Source organism: Acinonyx jubatus, chromosome D4, assembly GCF_027475565.1.
Source record: "Acinonyx jubatus isolate Ajub_Pintada_27869175 chromosome D4, VMU_Ajub_asm_v1.0, whole genome shotgun sequence".
In the NCBI taxonomy this organism is placed as follows: domain Eukaryota; kingdom Metazoa; phylum Chordata; class Mammalia; order Carnivora; family Felidae; genus Acinonyx; species Acinonyx jubatus.
Window position 1 is genome coordinate 35,788,354 of NC_069391.1, and position 18,487 is coordinate 35,806,840.

At 39.6% G+C, this 18,487-nt stretch overlaps 1 long non-coding RNA gene across 2 annotated transcripts in view; it reads left to right on the forward strand.

Annotated features, from left to right (window-relative positions):
- The window catches only part of LOC113593677 (uncharacterized), a 53,616-nt gene extending 35,915 nt beyond the window's left edge, over nt 1–17,701 (forward strand). The window contains exons 4-8 of one of the 2 annotated variants that reach the window (XR_008291116.1): nt 1,153–1,255; nt 2,017–3,662; nt 11,528–11,571; nt 13,491–13,619; nt 15,673–17,701. This is a non-coding gene — a long non-coding RNA (uncharacterized LOC113593677). The remainder of the gene's footprint in view (nt 1–1,152; nt 1,256–2,016; nt 3,663–11,527; nt 11,572–13,490; nt 13,620–15,672) is intronic. The other variant, XR_008291117.1, reaches the window with a different exon arrangement.
- The last annotated feature ends 786 nt before the right edge of the window (nt 17,702–18,487 follow it).

Here is an 18,487-nt window from a genome sequence, read left to right on the forward strand (position 1 = left end):
ATATGTAGATTGATAACATATCTCATATGCTGATTGAATAACAAATGTCATTTTTATCATTAATAAAGTCTAAGAGAATATGGCTTATGTTTGAGGCCAAATGACTTTGTTAATATTTGGCCGTACAGTTAGGCAGACATTTTAAAAAGTATTTAAAGTTTTATTTTATCTATTACAAGTATTGTTTCTAAGATTATTTTAAATTATTTTTATTTTATCTACTAGTTATAGAAAAACATTTTTGTTAGCGATGATATTATATTCAGTACCATGTGGTTAAATGAATTTCATTATTTAAAAATTTTTAAAAAAATAGGGGCACCTGGGTGGCTCAGTTAGTTAAGCATCTGACTCTTGATTTTGGCTCTGGTTATGATCTCACAGGTTCATGGGTTTGAGCCCCACATGGAGCTCTGCGCTGACAGCATGCAGAGCGTACTTGGGATTCTCTCTCTGCCTGCCCCTCCTGCTCTCTCTCTCTCTCTCTCTCTCAAAATAAATAAACTTGAAAATTTTTTAAAAATAATTTGTGATATAGAAATGTAAATGTCTGTTCTCATTTCAACTTCTTTGGATGCTTTATTTTGAGGCTGTCATAGCTAAAAAAGATGCCTCATGGTGATATGTAAACCCAAGACTATATCAAAACTTGATTTCCCCTTTCAGTTGTATATTCCCATTGCTTTTTGTTGAAATTCAGGTTAGTAAATATCCATCTTTCATCATATGAATCAGTTTTTCTTTTCTTGCAAACTATTTGGAAGATGTGGAATTATAATAATTTTAACAAATGAGTTAAAAAACAATGATGCTTTTATCTGAAAGATTTTTAAATTGGTTAACAATTTTTTCCCATTTTCTATGTACATGTATATAAATTTTATAGGTGACTCCCATTGGTTTTTATAATAAAATCATGTAATTATATAAAATGCTTTTTCATAATTATAAAATTCTTTTCATAATTCTCTCTGCATTTATCTGTTTAATTTTTTCCACATTTATTGACATATAATTGACATAACAAACTGCACATACTTATAGTGTACACTTTGGTGAGTTTTGACAGTGTTATATAGCTGTAAAACCATCAACATACCTTGAGTATCCTATACCCTTTCCTAATATGTCTGTGACCTTTTCCTCACTCAGCTCCAGGCAGTTGCTGATCTCCTATAATACTTGAGTTGTCAAAGTATGGACTAAAATATCTGCCAGGTTCATCTGGGCTTGTGCCAAAGGATAAAAAAGAGAGGTAAGTGCTGAGCCTTGTATATATTATTCCTTCTTGCAAACTCACCAGTCACATAAGCTACTATTCCTCCCTTTAAGGAACTCCCAGCATAGGAATGCAAGAAACCTGGGATAAGGAGGTTCCTTCTTTAACAATGCTTTTCCCTCCTCCTCATACAGTCATTAACTACTCTGGGCTCCCACTTTATAAACACTTCTGTAATAATGTGGGGAAAACATTACTTAGCAGAATTCACGGAGGACTGCAAAAAGATATGTTGAGCCTGCTCTCCATCAGAGAAGGAGCTAGGAATAGAGTGTCCGGAAAGTGAGCTTTCAGAAGGTGGTGGAGTGTCAGAAATGGAGTCAGAGGCAGCTGAAAGTTGCATTTTGTTTGATATCACCCCACCTCCATTTACTCTATGTTAACGAGGGTGAATTTTTATACACATGTAAAAATGGTGATGGGCCAGAGATTCAAGATCAGGTGTGATGAGGGGCGGAATAGAGACAGTGTACCAGTACTGAGAGAGTTTCCATGAAAGGACCAAGAGAACCCAAATATTTAGTTATCCAAAGATTTTTTCAAGGGTCATGTCGTAACCAGCCTCCAAGATGGCCCCCAGTGACTCTCCTCTTCTCCCTTCTCCTCTCCACTCCTTCCTACAATGAATTGGGTGGTCTGTGTAACCTATAGAATATCATGGTAATGATGGAGGGTGATTTTCAAGGCGATGTCACAAAAGACAGCCTTTTATGCCTTGCTCTTTCTTGGATCACTAGCTCTGGAGGAAGCCAGCAGCCAAGTTCTAAGGACACTCAAGCAGCACCAAGGGGAGGTCCACATGGCAAGAAATTAAAGCCTCCTGAGCAGCTATGTGAGTCTATCTTGGAAATGAATCCACCAGTCTCAGGCCAACATCTTAACTGCAAGCTCATAGAGACCCTTTGCCACCATTATCTTATGTTTTGCAAACTGTGGTCACTCAGCTGCCTCCCTGAAAGACTCCAAGCTCCTAGAACCCTGAATCCCGGACTTGCTTAAGTCTGTCCCCATCACAGCAGGCAGATTAAAGGCTAAAAGAAAGTGTGTTGGATGAGCAATGGTTGCCCTCTAATCAAATGAATGAATAAATGAATGAAGGAGGGAGATATGCCCCGGGTCTGTTGAGTCAAAAGGCACAGACTTCATCTCTAGGTCTTTCTGAAAAACTAGACCTATATCTCACAATAGCAACATCCAAGGGAGAAACTATGACTATTTTCACATAGACTAGGAAAGACTGCCAAACCCTCAAAACAATGGGAAGGAGTCTTCAAGTATCATGGAAAGAAGAGATGTCACGTTGGTAACTGTGGGTGGCAAAGCAGGATTAGAGCAAGGAGACAACTCCCCTGTGAGTACCTCATTTTACAGCATATGTTTTCCAACAGTCTTGTGAGGTAATCAGAGATAGGATTACAGCTCCATTTTGTTGAAGAGAAAATTGAGAATCAGAGAAGGAAAGCAACTAGCCTGAAGTCACACAGGAAACACATAGTCCTTAAATTCCCAACCAGAGAGTTGTTCCAAGACTCTCTAATGTATTTCTCAAAAGATTGCTTTAGGGGTGGCTGGGTGGCTCAGTCGGTTAAGCCTTCGACTTTGGCTCAGGTCATGATGTCGGGGTTTGTGGACTTGAGCCCTGCATCCGGCTCTGGGCTGACAGCTCAGAGCCTGGAGCCTGCTTTGGATTCTGTGTCTCCCTCTCTCTCTGCCTCTCTCCTGCTCACGCTCTGTCTCTATCTCAAAAATAAATAAACATTTTAAAAAAATTAAAAAAAGAAAAAGATTGCTTTGTATTCCTCTTGGCCTAAGCCTGCACCCACCACAGACCCCTAGGCAAAGGAAAGGAAGTGAAAAGAGTAGTTGCTTTCCTGCTGAGAACACTTCCAGTCTGTTTGCAAAGAGATCCCACCAAACCGCCTATTTATTGGGGTGGGGGTGGACAGGGGTTTGAGCAGGGATTTATGAAAGGAAAGGGAAGGGCTGAAGAAGCTCTGGATGGCAGAATTCCACTCAGCGTCATTTAGGCCCCTCCTTCTCCCAGAAGCCAGCTAGGAATGATCCTCCTCGCCTGAAACTCCCACTCCTTTTTCTGAACTCATTGTGAAGTTGCTGGGTGACGTATTGGGAGAGCAGAGCAGTGAGAGGAAGTGGGGCATTGCCTGGATTTCACGGATTTACCTCCATTTGTACCCCCATCTCCACCTCCTTAATGTACTTTATACGGGCCTCTATCATAGGTCTTATCAATCCAGCCCAGTCTAAATTATATAAACTCTTCTCTGCCATATTTGACAAAGAATGAAGGATTTCTGCAGTTTCTCAGTAATTATTCTTTAAATATTAATAATTGAGATAAAGACAAAAGAAGAGAACACTAAATGTAAGTATTTACAAATACTCTGCCTACTGTCTTTTCCCTGGAAACAGGAGCATAACAGAAGCTGAGAGCAGATCAGAATGCTTTTCAGGAGAAAGAAGGGAAGCAGGGAAAGGGGGAGAGAGGAGGCAAATGGGTGGAGGTGAGTGGTGGGAAGAGATGGAGATGAAATGAGCTGTCACCCTGAAGGATGGAGCTCTGGGGAGAGATTTGTAGTGAGAAGTTTCGTGAAATAATCGTATGTGTTGTGATATAATTCCCATCTTGTTTCCAAGGGCATTCAGTAAAGATTTCTGCTCTTGTAGAGTCTCATTTGTGTTTCTCTTAGAGGCACCACTGACCCAATTCTGCCCTAAAAATGACGACACACGCCTCAGTTAAGTTATAATAATGCTACTTCTACTACTACTAATAGCATCTACTCTTTAAAAAAAAATTTTTTAAACATTTATTTATTTTTGAGACAGAGAGAGACAGAGCATCAACGGGAGAGGGTCAGAGAGAGAGGGAGACACAGAATCCGAAACAGGCTCCAGGCTCTGAGCTGTCAGCACAGAGCCCAACGCGGGGCTCGAACCCACAAACCGCAATATCATGACCTGAGCTGAAGTCAGACACTTAACCAACTGAGCCACCCAGGCACCCCAGTAGAAACTACTCTTTAGTGAGTGCCTTTTGTGTGCCAGATCCAGACACTTGTAATGTCATCAACTGGATTTAAAATGTTTCTAATTGACTACAAATAGCTTTGTATGATTGGTGATTCACAGATATTCACAGTTATGATCTGTTCCTGGAGTCACAAACTCATTTGTCTGCAAGGATGAGGCTCTAGTGAAGTGGGCTATCTTTAACAGTATAAATTTGATATTGACCGTGCAGGTCAGGTGATGTAAGGGAGGAACAGACACAGGTCAACTGGAGAGCCAGGCCCCAAGAAGGCAGCTGCTACTTAGTCTAGGCCAATTTTTGCCATGAGGAAATACGGCCTCACTGTTACTGGATCCTGTGTAAGTTTTTCCACAGAAGTCAGAAATGCCTTTTCATATGTATTCCTAATTTTTAAATTAATTATAAATCTTTAGGAGAACTAGCTTGTGGCCTCTCTTTACTAAAGTGGGCCAAAGAAGAAACGGTAATTAATGTCATTTGGTCAGAAAAGCTTAAGCCACTCGGCTCTTGAGAAAAAAGGGAAAAACAAAAAAACAAAACAAAAACAAAAACAAAATGAAACCAAAACCAGAGACCAGAACAGGAACACGGTGTGTCACAAGGCTTCTGTAGAAACTTGGTTCCTTTATAATCCAGCTTATATCCTTTTAGGTCTGTAGTTCTCTAACTCAGCTGCTGGATTTCCTTAAAGGAAATTGCATACTGGCTGAAGATGACACAGTGAAATCATAAAGAAAAGTGTGCAAGTTTAAAAGATAGGCTGTGTTCCAGCTGAGTGAAGCAACCAGATCTGTTCTGGGCTTCCCTACATTCCAGCCACAGCAATTTCTGGGACTGGTTCCTACTGGGGGTCCAGGGGAGAAAGCTAAATTTCTTAAAATCCTTCCACCTGCACAGCACACTGTTGCTGAGTTCTGTGTTCTAAGGCCAAAAAGAGGGTACGAATGGAAAAAGGAAATGGGAGTGGGGGTGGGGATGAGAGGGAGATTTAAATTCTCAGGCTCAAATAATGTCAGAGCAGGGAGGGACCTTAGATAGCATTCTAACCCAATTTTTATACATCTTTTATTTCTTAACATCTCAAAATTAGGATATACTTGTGTTAACAGATTGCTATAAATAGAAAGCAGACACTCCTTCCTCTCTTGCCTTCATTTACAGCTGGAGAAACAAGCTTGTAGAGGGAAGTGATATGCATTGTCACCTAGTTAGAGTGCAGGGCAAGTTTTCACGGAGATCGACATTGGGATTGAGCAGGATTGTTTCCTATAGAAAGGGAAGAGGCTGGAATGTTGAGGAGAACGTTTAGTCTCAGATATTTTTATATCTGAGAAAAGACAGGAAGAAAAAAAGACTATGCTCAGAGTTTTATATATGTTGTTGTTGTTGTTGTTGTTGTTGTTGTTGTTGTTTTTACGTAAGCCTTACCTCTCCCCTGGGAGGGAGGTGTAGTTATTCTCATATTAAACATGAGGAAACTGGGGATCAGAGGGTTAATTAACTTGCCCAATATCACACAACTAGAAAAGTGGAGTAACTAGAATCCAGGTCTCTATAACCCTCAAGTTTCAATCCCATATATCACTCATGTAAATTAAAAATGGTTTCCTCTGCCTCTGGGCATATGAAGCCCAGCACCAGAGCTCATGGAGATGGTGGGTACGTTCTACAGTGCATTGGCTGTGTGTTCTCCTCCAAGTGCATGGCCCTTAGCTACTCTGCAATATGGTTTATCAAAAAAAAAGAAATCAGGACATTTTCATTATGATACGTCTTTACTAACTCTCCAAATTCTCTTTGAACTTTATTCTGATGTGAGAGAATGGGGAACGGAGTACCTGCTGAGAGACTCTAAGATGCAGGGGCAAGAAAAGGGAAGAGAGTCATACTGCTCAGACACAAGGGTACCATATCTTGGTCAGCAATGAAGAGAACCCTGGAGATCTGGGTTGTGAGGCTATCATCCACCCTAATATAGCTAATTGACTTGGGTCTTGGTTTTCTCCCATGTAAAGTGGTACAAAGAAGGGATTGGACCAAATGAATTCTGAAGTTCCTTCCAACTCTGAGGTCTATGGTTCTAAGAATAGATATAGATGCCCAGTGGGGGAAATGTTTTAAATCAGCCAAAAACTTAACAAGCAAAAGAGAAGAGACTCATATGAAGAATAGAAGACAGGCAGACTACAGATATCATTTAATCTAGTGTCTGAAAAATGGTATCTAGTCTCTGCTGCAATAAGCTCTTGCCCCCTTGAGACAGGCCATGTCATTGTTGGCCAGTTCTCATGGATAGAATTTCTTACAGTGAGTCAGACTTGCTTTCTGAGACCTAACTGTGCCATGGGAACCATAGAGCCCATTTTAAATATACTTCCAAAAAATAGTCTTCAGATATTGGAAAACAGTGAATGTAACTCCCCAGATTTATCTCTTCTCCAGGATAAGTGTTCCTTGAACCACACCATTCATCCCTCAAGAGACAGGGTTTCAGGTCCCGTGATCCGGGCTCATTCATTCAACAAACATTTGCGAGGCATATATGTGCCATGTTCCGTGGGAAAAACTGGGAATACACAAGGTGAAGAAGACACAGTCCTAACACTCAAGGGCTTTACTTCTAGTGGGAATGACAAAGAAGTCCCTAAACCATTGCACCAACCCTAGTAGAAGGTGTGTAAGTGTAGTGGGAGTCGAAGAAGGAGATAGTCAAATCTACCCAACGGGTCAGGAGGACTTTGTGGAGGAGAGACTTCTTCCTCTGTAGGTCCGTACATAAATCACTTTATCTTCCTCTTCATCCAAGGACTTTACCTCCTTCTGCCTTCTTTTCTTGGCATTTCTCTAACACATCCTGTTAGAGTGTTATGTTTCAGGAAATTTTTTAAAAATACATTCATCTGCCACCTTAGAAATGTTTTCATAAGAAGAGAATCTAGCAGCTTGTGACAAGAATGACTATTTCGGCACATAAAGTCTGAGACACTTTTACCAGCTACCATTCTTACAGTCTCTCCAACCTAGCTTTCCTCTCTTTCGTTATTCTCTTTTTCTTCCTCTCTCCTTCAGGATTTCTCTCACTCTTCCTTTCAAGGCATTTTTACAATCTCATAGTTAATCCTCACCACACAGCTTTTTTGTAAATTCAGATGGGTTAAGGGACATGACAGAGGGCACAAGCTGGGAAGTAGCAGAAGCACGATTTGAACCTAGCTCGTCTGATAAATATTCACATTCAGTTATAGGAAAAGAGGTCACAGGGTTCCTATCTGACCCTTTGCTAATACATGAATGCATATTTGAAAATATCATTTCCACTACAGGCTAAAATGCAGGCCTAATTCTCCCACCTAGTTCCCTTCTATCCTTCTTGGATGAAGTATAAAATATCCTCTCCTAACTGTGTTTAACCTGTTTCTGCTAAATGTACGTATTTTCCAACTATTTAATCATCACTTTCACATAAAAAAGTTGTCTTCTCAAAAAAAAATTTTTTTTATCTTCTCATAATGTCCTGAGCAGGTAAATGTGTCAAAGTCCTTTATCTTATCTCAGAGGATGCAGCATGATATAAAAAACAAGGTTTCCTAAAAGTCAGTAATCTCTATACCACTTTTATTATTTTTGCTACATTCTTGAACTACTTACAGCACTTTAAAAAACTGTTTTAATTTTGGGGTACCTGGGTGGCTCAGTGGATTGAACATCTAACTCTTGATTTCGGCTCAGATCATGATTTCACAATTTGTGAGATTGAGCCCTGCATAGAGCTGCATGCTGACAGGGAGGAGCCCACTTGAGATTCTCTCCCTCTCTCTCGCTCTCTCTGCCCCTACCCCATGAAGACGCGTTCTCTTTCTCTCTTTCTCTCACTCTCTGTCTCTCTCTCTCAGAGTAAATGAATAAACTTTTAAAAAACCCTGTTTTCATTTCAATTTATTTACTTTTTTAACTTAAATTTTAAGACGAACTTTAAATCTTTATATAGTGTCCCTATATGTAATGCCAAATTTTGATGTGCTCTTTATGTGTTCTAAATATTAAAATAAATGGATAATTATAGTATCTATAAACATTTGTTCTGCACTGCTTAAAATAATCTCAAGAGCACATCGGTGAAACCAAGGCTGCTGCATGCAAAACTCTAAGGGTGCCATTTACATCATGGTCATGTCAGAGCTGTTCAAAGCTGTGGCTATACACATTAGCCCTGAGTAAACCTTGGGAACTTTAAGAAATAATGGAAAATAGAAAGGATACTTAATGGGAGTCTGTAAACCTGTACTTGAGCCCTGGCACTGCCACTGATTTACAGTGTGATTGAGGGTAGATCCTTTCATCTCTCTGGACCCCAGCTTCCAGATCTGAGAATTGAGGGGGGTTGACCTGAAGAGCTAAAAAGTTGTTACCATCTTTGTTGCATTGTTGTCCAATCTGTGTTGGATTGTTACAATCCAGTTGTTAACAATCTTTCTTTTGAGTAGCTTTAGTCATTTTAGATACCATTCTGAAGCTTTCCCTAGCTCTTACTCCCAGAGGAAAGCCTTGCTGTTATTGTAATTCAGCCAGATAAAATGGGTACTTACAGACTGAGAAAAAGAATTTTCTTTGCTCCTGTACTCAGGAGATAAGATCAGGCAAGTCTCCCAAGACAGGGTTCACATTGGGCAAGAGGGCAGCTCTGGGGAAAATTGTGGATTTCATGTTATTGTATAAAGCCAGATGTTACCACTATGTTTATAGATACCGGTATCTGTGAATTTTTTTTCTCTTGACTAGAGAGTAAGCTGTTTGAAAGTAGGATGAAATCCTCATAGTGCATTAATGCAGTAGGACCACAGTAAATGTTTGAAAATGGGAACACAAAGGGAAGGAGAGAAAGGAGAAGGGAGACAATGGAAGAAAGGAGGGAAGAGAAAAAGATGGGACTGGAGGGCTTATCCTTTTATTCTCTAGAATAGGCTAAATCATTTTGGCTCATCACAGGAGTGACACCTAGATGTGAAGGACGATTATTTCACGATTTCTGTTCTTTGTCTTAATTTTCAAGAATACATTATTTCACACAGTAGATATGCCATATAGGATGTTTTTCTAATCCTTTCACCACAGTTAAGACTATTTTGAGATTTCCCTTGTGTATCTTTGATCTTTTATTCATAAGTGCATCCTATTTAAGTGATTTAAATACAATGCTAATTATTGTATATTTTATTAATTCATTTATTTATTCCAAAAATACTTTTGAGCCCCTACTATGTGTCAGAACCCATGCTAGACATTGTTGAAAATATAATGATGAATAAGATATAGTTCATGACCTCAAAGTTTCTATAGGCTATTTTGGGAGAGAGACAGGTAAATTACAAAAGACCATTGGCATTTATGAATTACTATTCATTGTTTCGGCTATCCAATTCATGAAGAGCCTCAGAGATCCATGACATGAATCTAATTGTAATGAGAATAATTACACTGATATTGTGGGCTGTTGAGAGGATTAACTGAGATAATGCATTTTTAAACACCCAGCATGAATTTGAATCAAGAGCACTGTAAAAATCTTGTACAGGAGGAACTCACTTGGCTAGTCAAGCCAAACAGAGAAAATGGGTTGTAAAGAGGTGGGAAGTGAAGATAGAATACCCCATTCTCCAAATTTGGGGAAGGGAAAACATTTCTTGTCATCAATTTAAAAAATACATGAAATCAGCAGCACAAATTGTAAAACATAAGTGACAATCCAAGTTCTTGTGTGGCAGTATTTATAAAAATTACAAACTATTTATCAAGATTAAAAAAAAAGAAACATAATGATTGAAAAGAAAAAGCATAAGCATGCTGATATAAATCCAGTGAAGAGCACTCCTCCTGCCATCTCCACCTAGATGACAATCTGTTTCCCTTCTGCACAAATATAGTTGTTCATATCAAACTCGCACAGTTTGTATCACTTAGAACAATTTATGACGCATCTTTGGTTGTCAATCTTTTTTAACTCTGATGACATTATTTGAAATTCTCAAAAGTGTTTTAATTTTTCTTCTTTGACCCCCTCTCAGTGGCTGTGTTCAGAGCAGCCTCTATTCTCTGTCTGTTTGCTTCTTTATTTCAGCTCTTATTGCTTATGCCTGCTATTGCCTTTTCTTTACCTCGCCAGAATTATTTGGCGAGAATTAGTGTTTCAGAGACTCGAGAAACTGCCCTAGTGTGGCTTGAAGGTTCAGGACCTTGGACAGCACCATAGGTGCCCTCCCCATTTCAACATTCTCCTCATGGTATGCCTGTGCAACCAATTATGAACAGTAATCATAAATGTATGTGTCAGGGACATGCCATAAGACTCAATTTAATTAGTGTTATCCTAGCAGAATAAACAAAGTGTTGTAAGAGAACCAAGGAGGGAGAGATTGAATCTTCCTAAAGAATCTGGGAAATTTTCCTACAGAAGGTAACAGGATACTGGGTCCTAGGAGAATAGTAGTCATGGTATCCAGCTGTTTGAGCTAAGAGACATCTCAATTGTCATTGTATACAATTTTAGTTTGAAAAAAGTTTTGCGTAGTGAATCAGGATTAATATGGACTGTGAATTACAGAAAACCTAAATAACTTAAAAATAAGGAAGTTTGTTTCTTTCATATAAAAGACATTCAAAGAAAATCAATATAGAGCTGATATGGAGACTTCACAGTTATTAGAGTCCCAAAATCCTTATGTCTTTCTCTTCTACTATCCTTAATGGATTCAAATGTGGAGAGTAACTCATGATGGCAGCTAAAACTTGAGTCATCACATCTGCATTCCCAGCAGAAATAAAGGGGAGAGTTATAATGGTACCTCCACTATCTAACTCAGTCCTTCTTAAGAACGTGCCCTGGCAATTCCACCCTACAACTTCCGTTTACATTTTACTGGTCATTCCTTGCTGCAGGAGAAGTCAGGGAATGTGATATTTTAGCTGGACATATTACAGTCCATAACAAAATGAGAATTTTGTTAGTAGGAAAGGAGAATAAATATTAGACAATCTGTAGTCTCTGCCACACTTAATAAGCTCTTTAAGGGACCTTGTGGGTCATGTTCTCCTTTGTATCCTAGAGCTTAGCCCAGCAAATGAATAAACTGCATTTTAGAAAAATTGCAAAATCTCCAATTCCTCATGAAAGGTTTTTCTCATTGCACTCTATTTTCCAGAATTTCTACTCACTGGTCCTGTTTCCCCTCTGAAGTCACTCTGAGTAAGTCCTTTGTCTTATGTGGAAAACCTTCAGCTATCTAGAGACACTTCCCATGTTCTGTCTCTTTCTCTGAGGTATTTGCTTCTCTAGGACAATGACCTCCATCTTTTCAGCAATTTCTTATAAGACATGACTCCTGGATTCTCCCTTCCAATTTGGCCCTCATGGCAGAAATTTTGTCCCATCCTGGAGCCAGGAATTAATTAATCCATTTCAACCATGGGCAGGACCTAACTTCAGGTGCTGTCTGGGCTTTGTACTGACTAAAATAAGGCCTTATAAATTATTTTATTTAATTCCCTTGCAATTAAACTTCTTACAAAGTAGATGAGGGAAAAAGAGAGACACATGAAAAGTAAACCATCATCCCCAAAATTGTCACTTGAAATTCACAAAATGTTACTTCCCTGTGTTTCATATTAATAACCCCTGGCACACTGGGGCTGCCTTTTGGTTGCAGCCCCAGGTTCTGTTCCCTGTTTTCCTTGGGAGTTGAACATTCAGGTCCCATTCCCCTATTTCTCTTCTCCTCAAAGCCTTGCGTCTTTCCAGTTAAAACATTGTTCACTTATTGCACAATGGAGCTTGCACTCTCTACCCTGCAGAGTCAGAAAGAAATTTCCTAGAAGATTTAGCCTTTAGCCCAAGGCCTCAAATTTGCCTGACCTCCCATTAAGCACCCCACCCACCCTTGATCCAGCCTATTTTACTGTTTCTGGGTTCCCTGATTAACTCTGTCTTTACATATTTTATGAATATATTCACCCACCCATGTAGCCAATACATAGATCAAGATACAGAATTTTTAAAAATTGTATTTGAGTATAGTTGAAATATGTTACATTAGTTTCAGGTATACAAATAGTGATTCAATATCTCTTTACGTTATGCTATGCTCACCACAAGTGTAGCTACCATCTATCGCCAAACAGAGCTATTATAATATCATTGACTATATTTCCTATGCTGTACCCTTTATTCTCATGACTTATTCATCATAACTTAAAGTTTGTATCTTCCACTCCCTTTCACCCATTTTACCTACTCCCTCCCCACTGCCTCTGGCAACCATCAGTTTGTTCTGATTCTACTTTTTGTTTGTTCATTTATTTTGTTTTTTAGAGTGAAATCATATGGTATTTGTATTTCTCAATCTGACTTATTTTACTTGCAAAATACCCTCTAGGTCCATCCAAGTTGTCACAGTTGGCAATATCTCATTTTAATGGTTGTATAATACTCCATTATCTATGTGTACATCTTCTTTATCCATTCATCTATCAATGGACACTTATGTTGTTTCCATATTTTTTTTTAATTAAAAAATTATTTAGAGAGAGAAAGAGAGACCAAGTAAGTGAGGGGCAGAGAGAGAGCGAGAGAGAGAATCCCAAGCAGGCTCCATGCTGTCAGCACAGAGCCGGACACAAGGCTTCGTCCCACAATGAGATCATGACCTGAGCAGAAATCGACAGTCGGGGGGGGGAGGGGGTGCCTGGGTGGCTCAGTTGGTTAAGAGTCCAACTCTTGACTGCCACTCAGGTCATGATCTCATGGTTTGTGAGTTTGAAGCCCACATTAGGCTCTGTGATGCTCTCTCTCCCTGCCCCTCCCCTGCTTTCTCTCTCTCTCAAAATAAATAAGTAAACATTAAAAAAAAAAAAGAAATCAAAAGTCAGCGGCTTAAACTGACTGAGCCACCTAGGTACCCAATGTTGTTTCAGTATCTTGGCTATTGTGAATAATGCTGCAATGAACATAGGGGTGCATATATCTTTTCAAATCAGTGTTTTGTTTTCTTTGGGTAAATATCCAGTAGTGGAATTATTGGATCGTATAATATTTATATTTTTAATTTTTTGAGGAACCTCCATACTGTTTTTCACGTTGTCTGTACCAATTTACATTCCCACCAACAGTGCATAAGGATTCCAAGATAAAGAATATTTGTAGCCACCTAGAAGACTCCTATGTGCCTCCATTCAGTGAACACTCACCCGTCAATGACAGCCACTATTCTAGTGAGTTTGCCTGTTTTTGAACTTCAGGTAAGTGGAATTATCCAGTATGTACTCTTTTGCATCTGACTTCTTTCCTTCATCATTAAGTTGGAGAGATTCACTCATGTTGTGAGTAGCACTATTTTGTTCGTTTCCATTGCTGTGTCCATTGTGGCAAATGTGTTCAACATTATTTCAATTTGAGTCCAATCTATAGACAAGATGGAGAACCTCGTCTCTAGAGTCAGAAAAAACAGGGGTTGAATCCTATCTTCAAAATTATTTGACCTGGATTCACCCCTGAAATGTCTACTCTCACGGTCATTGGGCTCAATTAGGTATTGAGTTTCACTTAATTACTATAGGCCTTACATGGCATCAAATTAACTCACAAAGGCCCAAGATAACAGCATCTGGTACTTCTCCTCAGTAGTTCTTGTAGTAATCTAATAATTAGTTTTCTTTTGCCTCCCCCTGCAAGGGGACAGCTCAGGTACAAGGAGTTAAGATTACATCAGTGCATGTAGTGACAACCTTAGTTTAGAAATGACCTATCTTAAATAAGAATCAATACTTTGCATCCTATGGACACACCTTTCAGATTCCCTGTGGAGATTAGTTTACTGCACTTAGGGAGATCCAAAGTCATGGCTTCCTACCTTAGATATCCTGACTTATATGCACTTTACCAATTGGGAGTTATTTTTACCACAAACAATGCTGCCTAATATCATAGCCCTCATTGTACCTTTATTGTATTTCCAGGGAGACAGAACATAAAGTTAACCCAAATTTGTCCTGAAAGGAGGAGAAAGGGAAAATGCTATATTCATATTCTCTTCAGCTGACACACTAACCAAGGAGATTAGGTCTGAAAATGAATTGCTCTTTGAGTCAAAAACAGTATTTGCTGTATGAAAATGCTTAGTAAGTGTTTGCCAATGAGTAAATTATGACAAATAACAACATTAAAGAGTTGCCTCACTCTTAACATTTAACTAAAACAAAACCAAACCAAATGACTATTATGTTACCTTGGGTGAATCTTAATTTCTCCTAACTTCTGTTACCTCTTCTGTGAAATGGAAATAATAACTGTTCCCAATTTATTGGGATTGTTGTAAGAATTAAATGAGATAATGTATGTAAAAGATGTTACAAACAGCTAGACTTCATTATTATAAATGGAGAGGAGGCCTATATAGAGAGAAGGGATTTGTTAGCAGGTTACATATGGTGGCAGAACTGTTCAGGTCTCCTGACTTCCAGCCCAGTGCTTGTCCACGATACCATGTGGCCCCTTTTCACAAGTTGTCTTACCTAGTTATTGTTTAGGAAATCAAACATCCCAAAACAATCAGGACTTTTGTCCAAGAGAGACAACTTCTGTGAAGGGTCCACTTTGCCCTGTAGACTGTTCACCCATCCTGCACAGGACACAGTCCACTCAGATGCCCTTCTCCTGGTGTTAAGGGTGAAATTAAGATTTTTCTCCAGGCCATAAGAAAAAGTGAAACTTATGTTCTCAACTTGCTGCTGACTAGCAGATGAAGGGCAAACAGAGCCTCCAAGCATTCATTCTTGAAGACTCTGGTTCCTTTTTCAACAGCCACTGCAAGAAGGGGATATGAAAAGCAATATGATCAGAAGGTAATGAAAGAACAAATCTCACTGGGAGTTAAATACCATTGTTAAAAAAAAAAAAAAAAAAAAAAAGCACCATGGGCAGAAGCCCAAAAATCAGAGGCTTCCCCCAGTGTTCTTTGAATCCATTTTTTTTAAGCTGTTAAAAACACCCTTAAAATAAACCTGCCATCTTGTGAGGACAGGAAGAAGGTTACCCGTCTTTCCATCTCCATCTGTAGGGCTAGCTCAGCTTTAGGCTTCCTTGAGCCACACTCCCCCGCCTCCAGCCTGTTCTTTACAACATGTCAGGGTGGGGTTGATTATAGTTTCTTTCCCTAACTTAGCGAAATTCAGTCAGAATTAAAATTTGAAGTGAACCAAGGAAAGACTATATAGTAGTTCGCTTCACAATGCATTTTATTCTTGCGATTTCATATTCTCTAATCATTTCTCTTTTTTTATGTTTATTTTTAAGAGACACTCAGAGTGCAAGTCGGGAGGGACAGAGAAGGAGAGGAAGACACAGAATTTGAAACAGACTCCAGGCAAAGCCCAACACGGGACTTGAACTCAGGAATGGCGAGATCATGACCTGAGCCGAAGTTGGAATGTTTAACCGACTGAACCATCCAGGCACCCCTAATATTCTCTAATAATTTCTAACATTGCTCTCAGCCATTTGTATTTATCAGTATGAGTTTGGATCAGGTCAGTTTGTGAGTTAGGTCAGGGCTCATGTTATATCTAAGATGAGAGCTCAATCTGCCGCTGAGGTCATGGCTTATACTTCAGTTGGGATCAGGGTTCACCCTGTGATTACAGCTCCATCATGGTGGGCTATGAATATAATCTGTGATTAGGGTAGAGACCTGTCTGTGACTAGTGTTAGGGCTCCATCTGTGCTGGAATCAGGTCTCAGCCTGTGGCAGAGATCAGATTTGTTCGTGGTGGGCACAAGGATTCAATCAGGGGCTGGGCTCATAGCAGGATAGGGTTCTATTCCAGGAAAGAAGGTCAGGAAGTGTTGGTCAGAAGTTCAAAGAGTCCACTGAGTTGCTGTCATATCAGAGGACTGAGCAGATGGGGGAACCAGAGAACCAAGTGGGGGGGGGTGTCAAAATAGAGTTGGTGACTGCCATCACCATGGATTACATTAAAAGGACTAACCATACCAAGTATGGGTGAGGATTTGGAGTACCTGGAGCTTTCTTATATTGCTGGTAGGAGTATACATTGAAAAACTATATTGAACAGCTCTGGCGGTATAAATAAAGGTAGGTATATATATGTATGCCATCTGGGTTCAGCATTTCCACTCCTGGAATTGACAGACAACTGCTACACACAACATGGATAAATCTCATGAAATAGTGTTAAGCAAAAGAAGCCAGACACCAACGAATATTTTATGATTCCATTTATAAGAAGTTCAAAAACAGACAAAATTAATCTGTGATGATAGGAACTAGATAATGGTTACATTTGGGGGAGATATTAACTGGAGGGGAGCACAAAGGAGCCTTCCAAAAGTCTATGTTTTGAACTGGATGGTGGTTACACCATACATAAAAATTCACTGAACATTTAACATTTGTACCTTTTACTACATGTAAGTTCTATCTCAATGAGAGAAAAGAGAGTAAGGAAACCGTATGGAAGTGTGGTTGGCTAGGGGCACCTGGCTGGCTCAGTTGGTAGAACATGTGACTCTTGATCTCAGGGTCGTGAGTTCCAGCCCCACAATGGGTGTTGAGATTACTTAAGAAAAAAAAATTTTTTTTAAGTGTGGTTGAGGGGAACCTGGCTGGCTCAGTTGATTGAGTGTTGGACTCTTGATTTTGGCTTGGGTCATGATCCCAGGGTCATGGAGTCGAGCCCCGAGTTGGACTCCATGCTGGGCATGGAGCCTGTTTGGATTCTCTCTCTCTCTCTCTCTCTCTCTCTCTGCCCTTCTCACACGTTCACATGCATACTCTCTCTCTCTTTAAAAAAAAAAAAAGGTGGTTGAAAAAAAATTTAGCTGAAGACTGGTTGGGGAGTTAATTCCATAATGGCTTGTTGAGCCTGGGGAGTGGGCCTGGAGGGTGTCAGGGGTAGAGGGGTGCAGCCTTTGAAGCAATCACACTGGGAATAATATAGTGTTAGAAAGCCACACACTTGGAGTCAAAAGTCCTGAGTTTGGATCTCAGCACTGTGCTTAGTATCTAATCCAGTGGGAAGCATGGTATGTTGTGATCTGTCATGAAGTACCCCACAAATTATTCATTGGTAATTGTAAGTCACTGAAGCTTTTAATATTTTCCTATTAATTCCTTTCAATTCGTGATACATGCATTTGGTTACAAATTAAGCCTTATAGAACTGTATACAGTGAAAAATCTATTTTACTCCCATTTCTGACTCCAAACACCAGTTCCTCAGTCTCCCTCTTGAGAGACAACCACTATCATTGGCTTCTTAAATATCATTCCAGAGAGTCTATGCATATTTTTTTTAATGTGTATTTATTTTTGAGAGAAAGACAGAGAGTGAGCAGGGGAGGGGCAGAGAGAGAGGGAGACACAGAATCCGAAGCAGGCTCCAGGGTCTGTGCTGTCAGCACAGAGCCCAGTGCGGGGCTCGAACTCATAGACTGTGAGATCATGACCTGAGCCGAAGTCAGATGCTTAACCAACTGTGCCACCCAGGCACCCCAGAGTCTATGCATATTCATGAAGTATGTCCTTGCAGAAAATCACAAGGTATGCCTGTAATGATGTTGCTTATATATTGAATGCTTTATTTTATTTTCAAAATGGAATTAAGTTTTCATTATAAAAATAACACATGTTTATTTAAAATTGTATAAAGTAGAAGTGAAAACTCCCTAACCCACTGTACCACATCTTACTCCCCAATTCTAGAGTTAACCACTGTTTCTAGAGCTAACAGTTTTTGATGTGCCTTCCTGACAACTGTATGCATGTGTAAATATACATAGAATATTGCTATAAACAGTAAATTTGCAATCTGAATTTTTTCATCAACAATATATCAGGGACACCTGGGTGACTCACTTGGTTAACGCTTCAATTATTTTTTTAAAGTTTATTTATTTATTTTGAGAAAGAGAAAGAGAGAGAGGGAGGAAGAGAGAAGAGAGAGAATTCCAAGCCTGCTCTGTGCCATCAGCACAGAGCCTGACATGGGACTCAAACCTGTGAACTGTGAGATCATGATCTGAACTGAAATCAAGAGTCAGATGCTTAACTGACTGAGCCATCCAGGTGCCCTGCCACGCAAGCATCTGA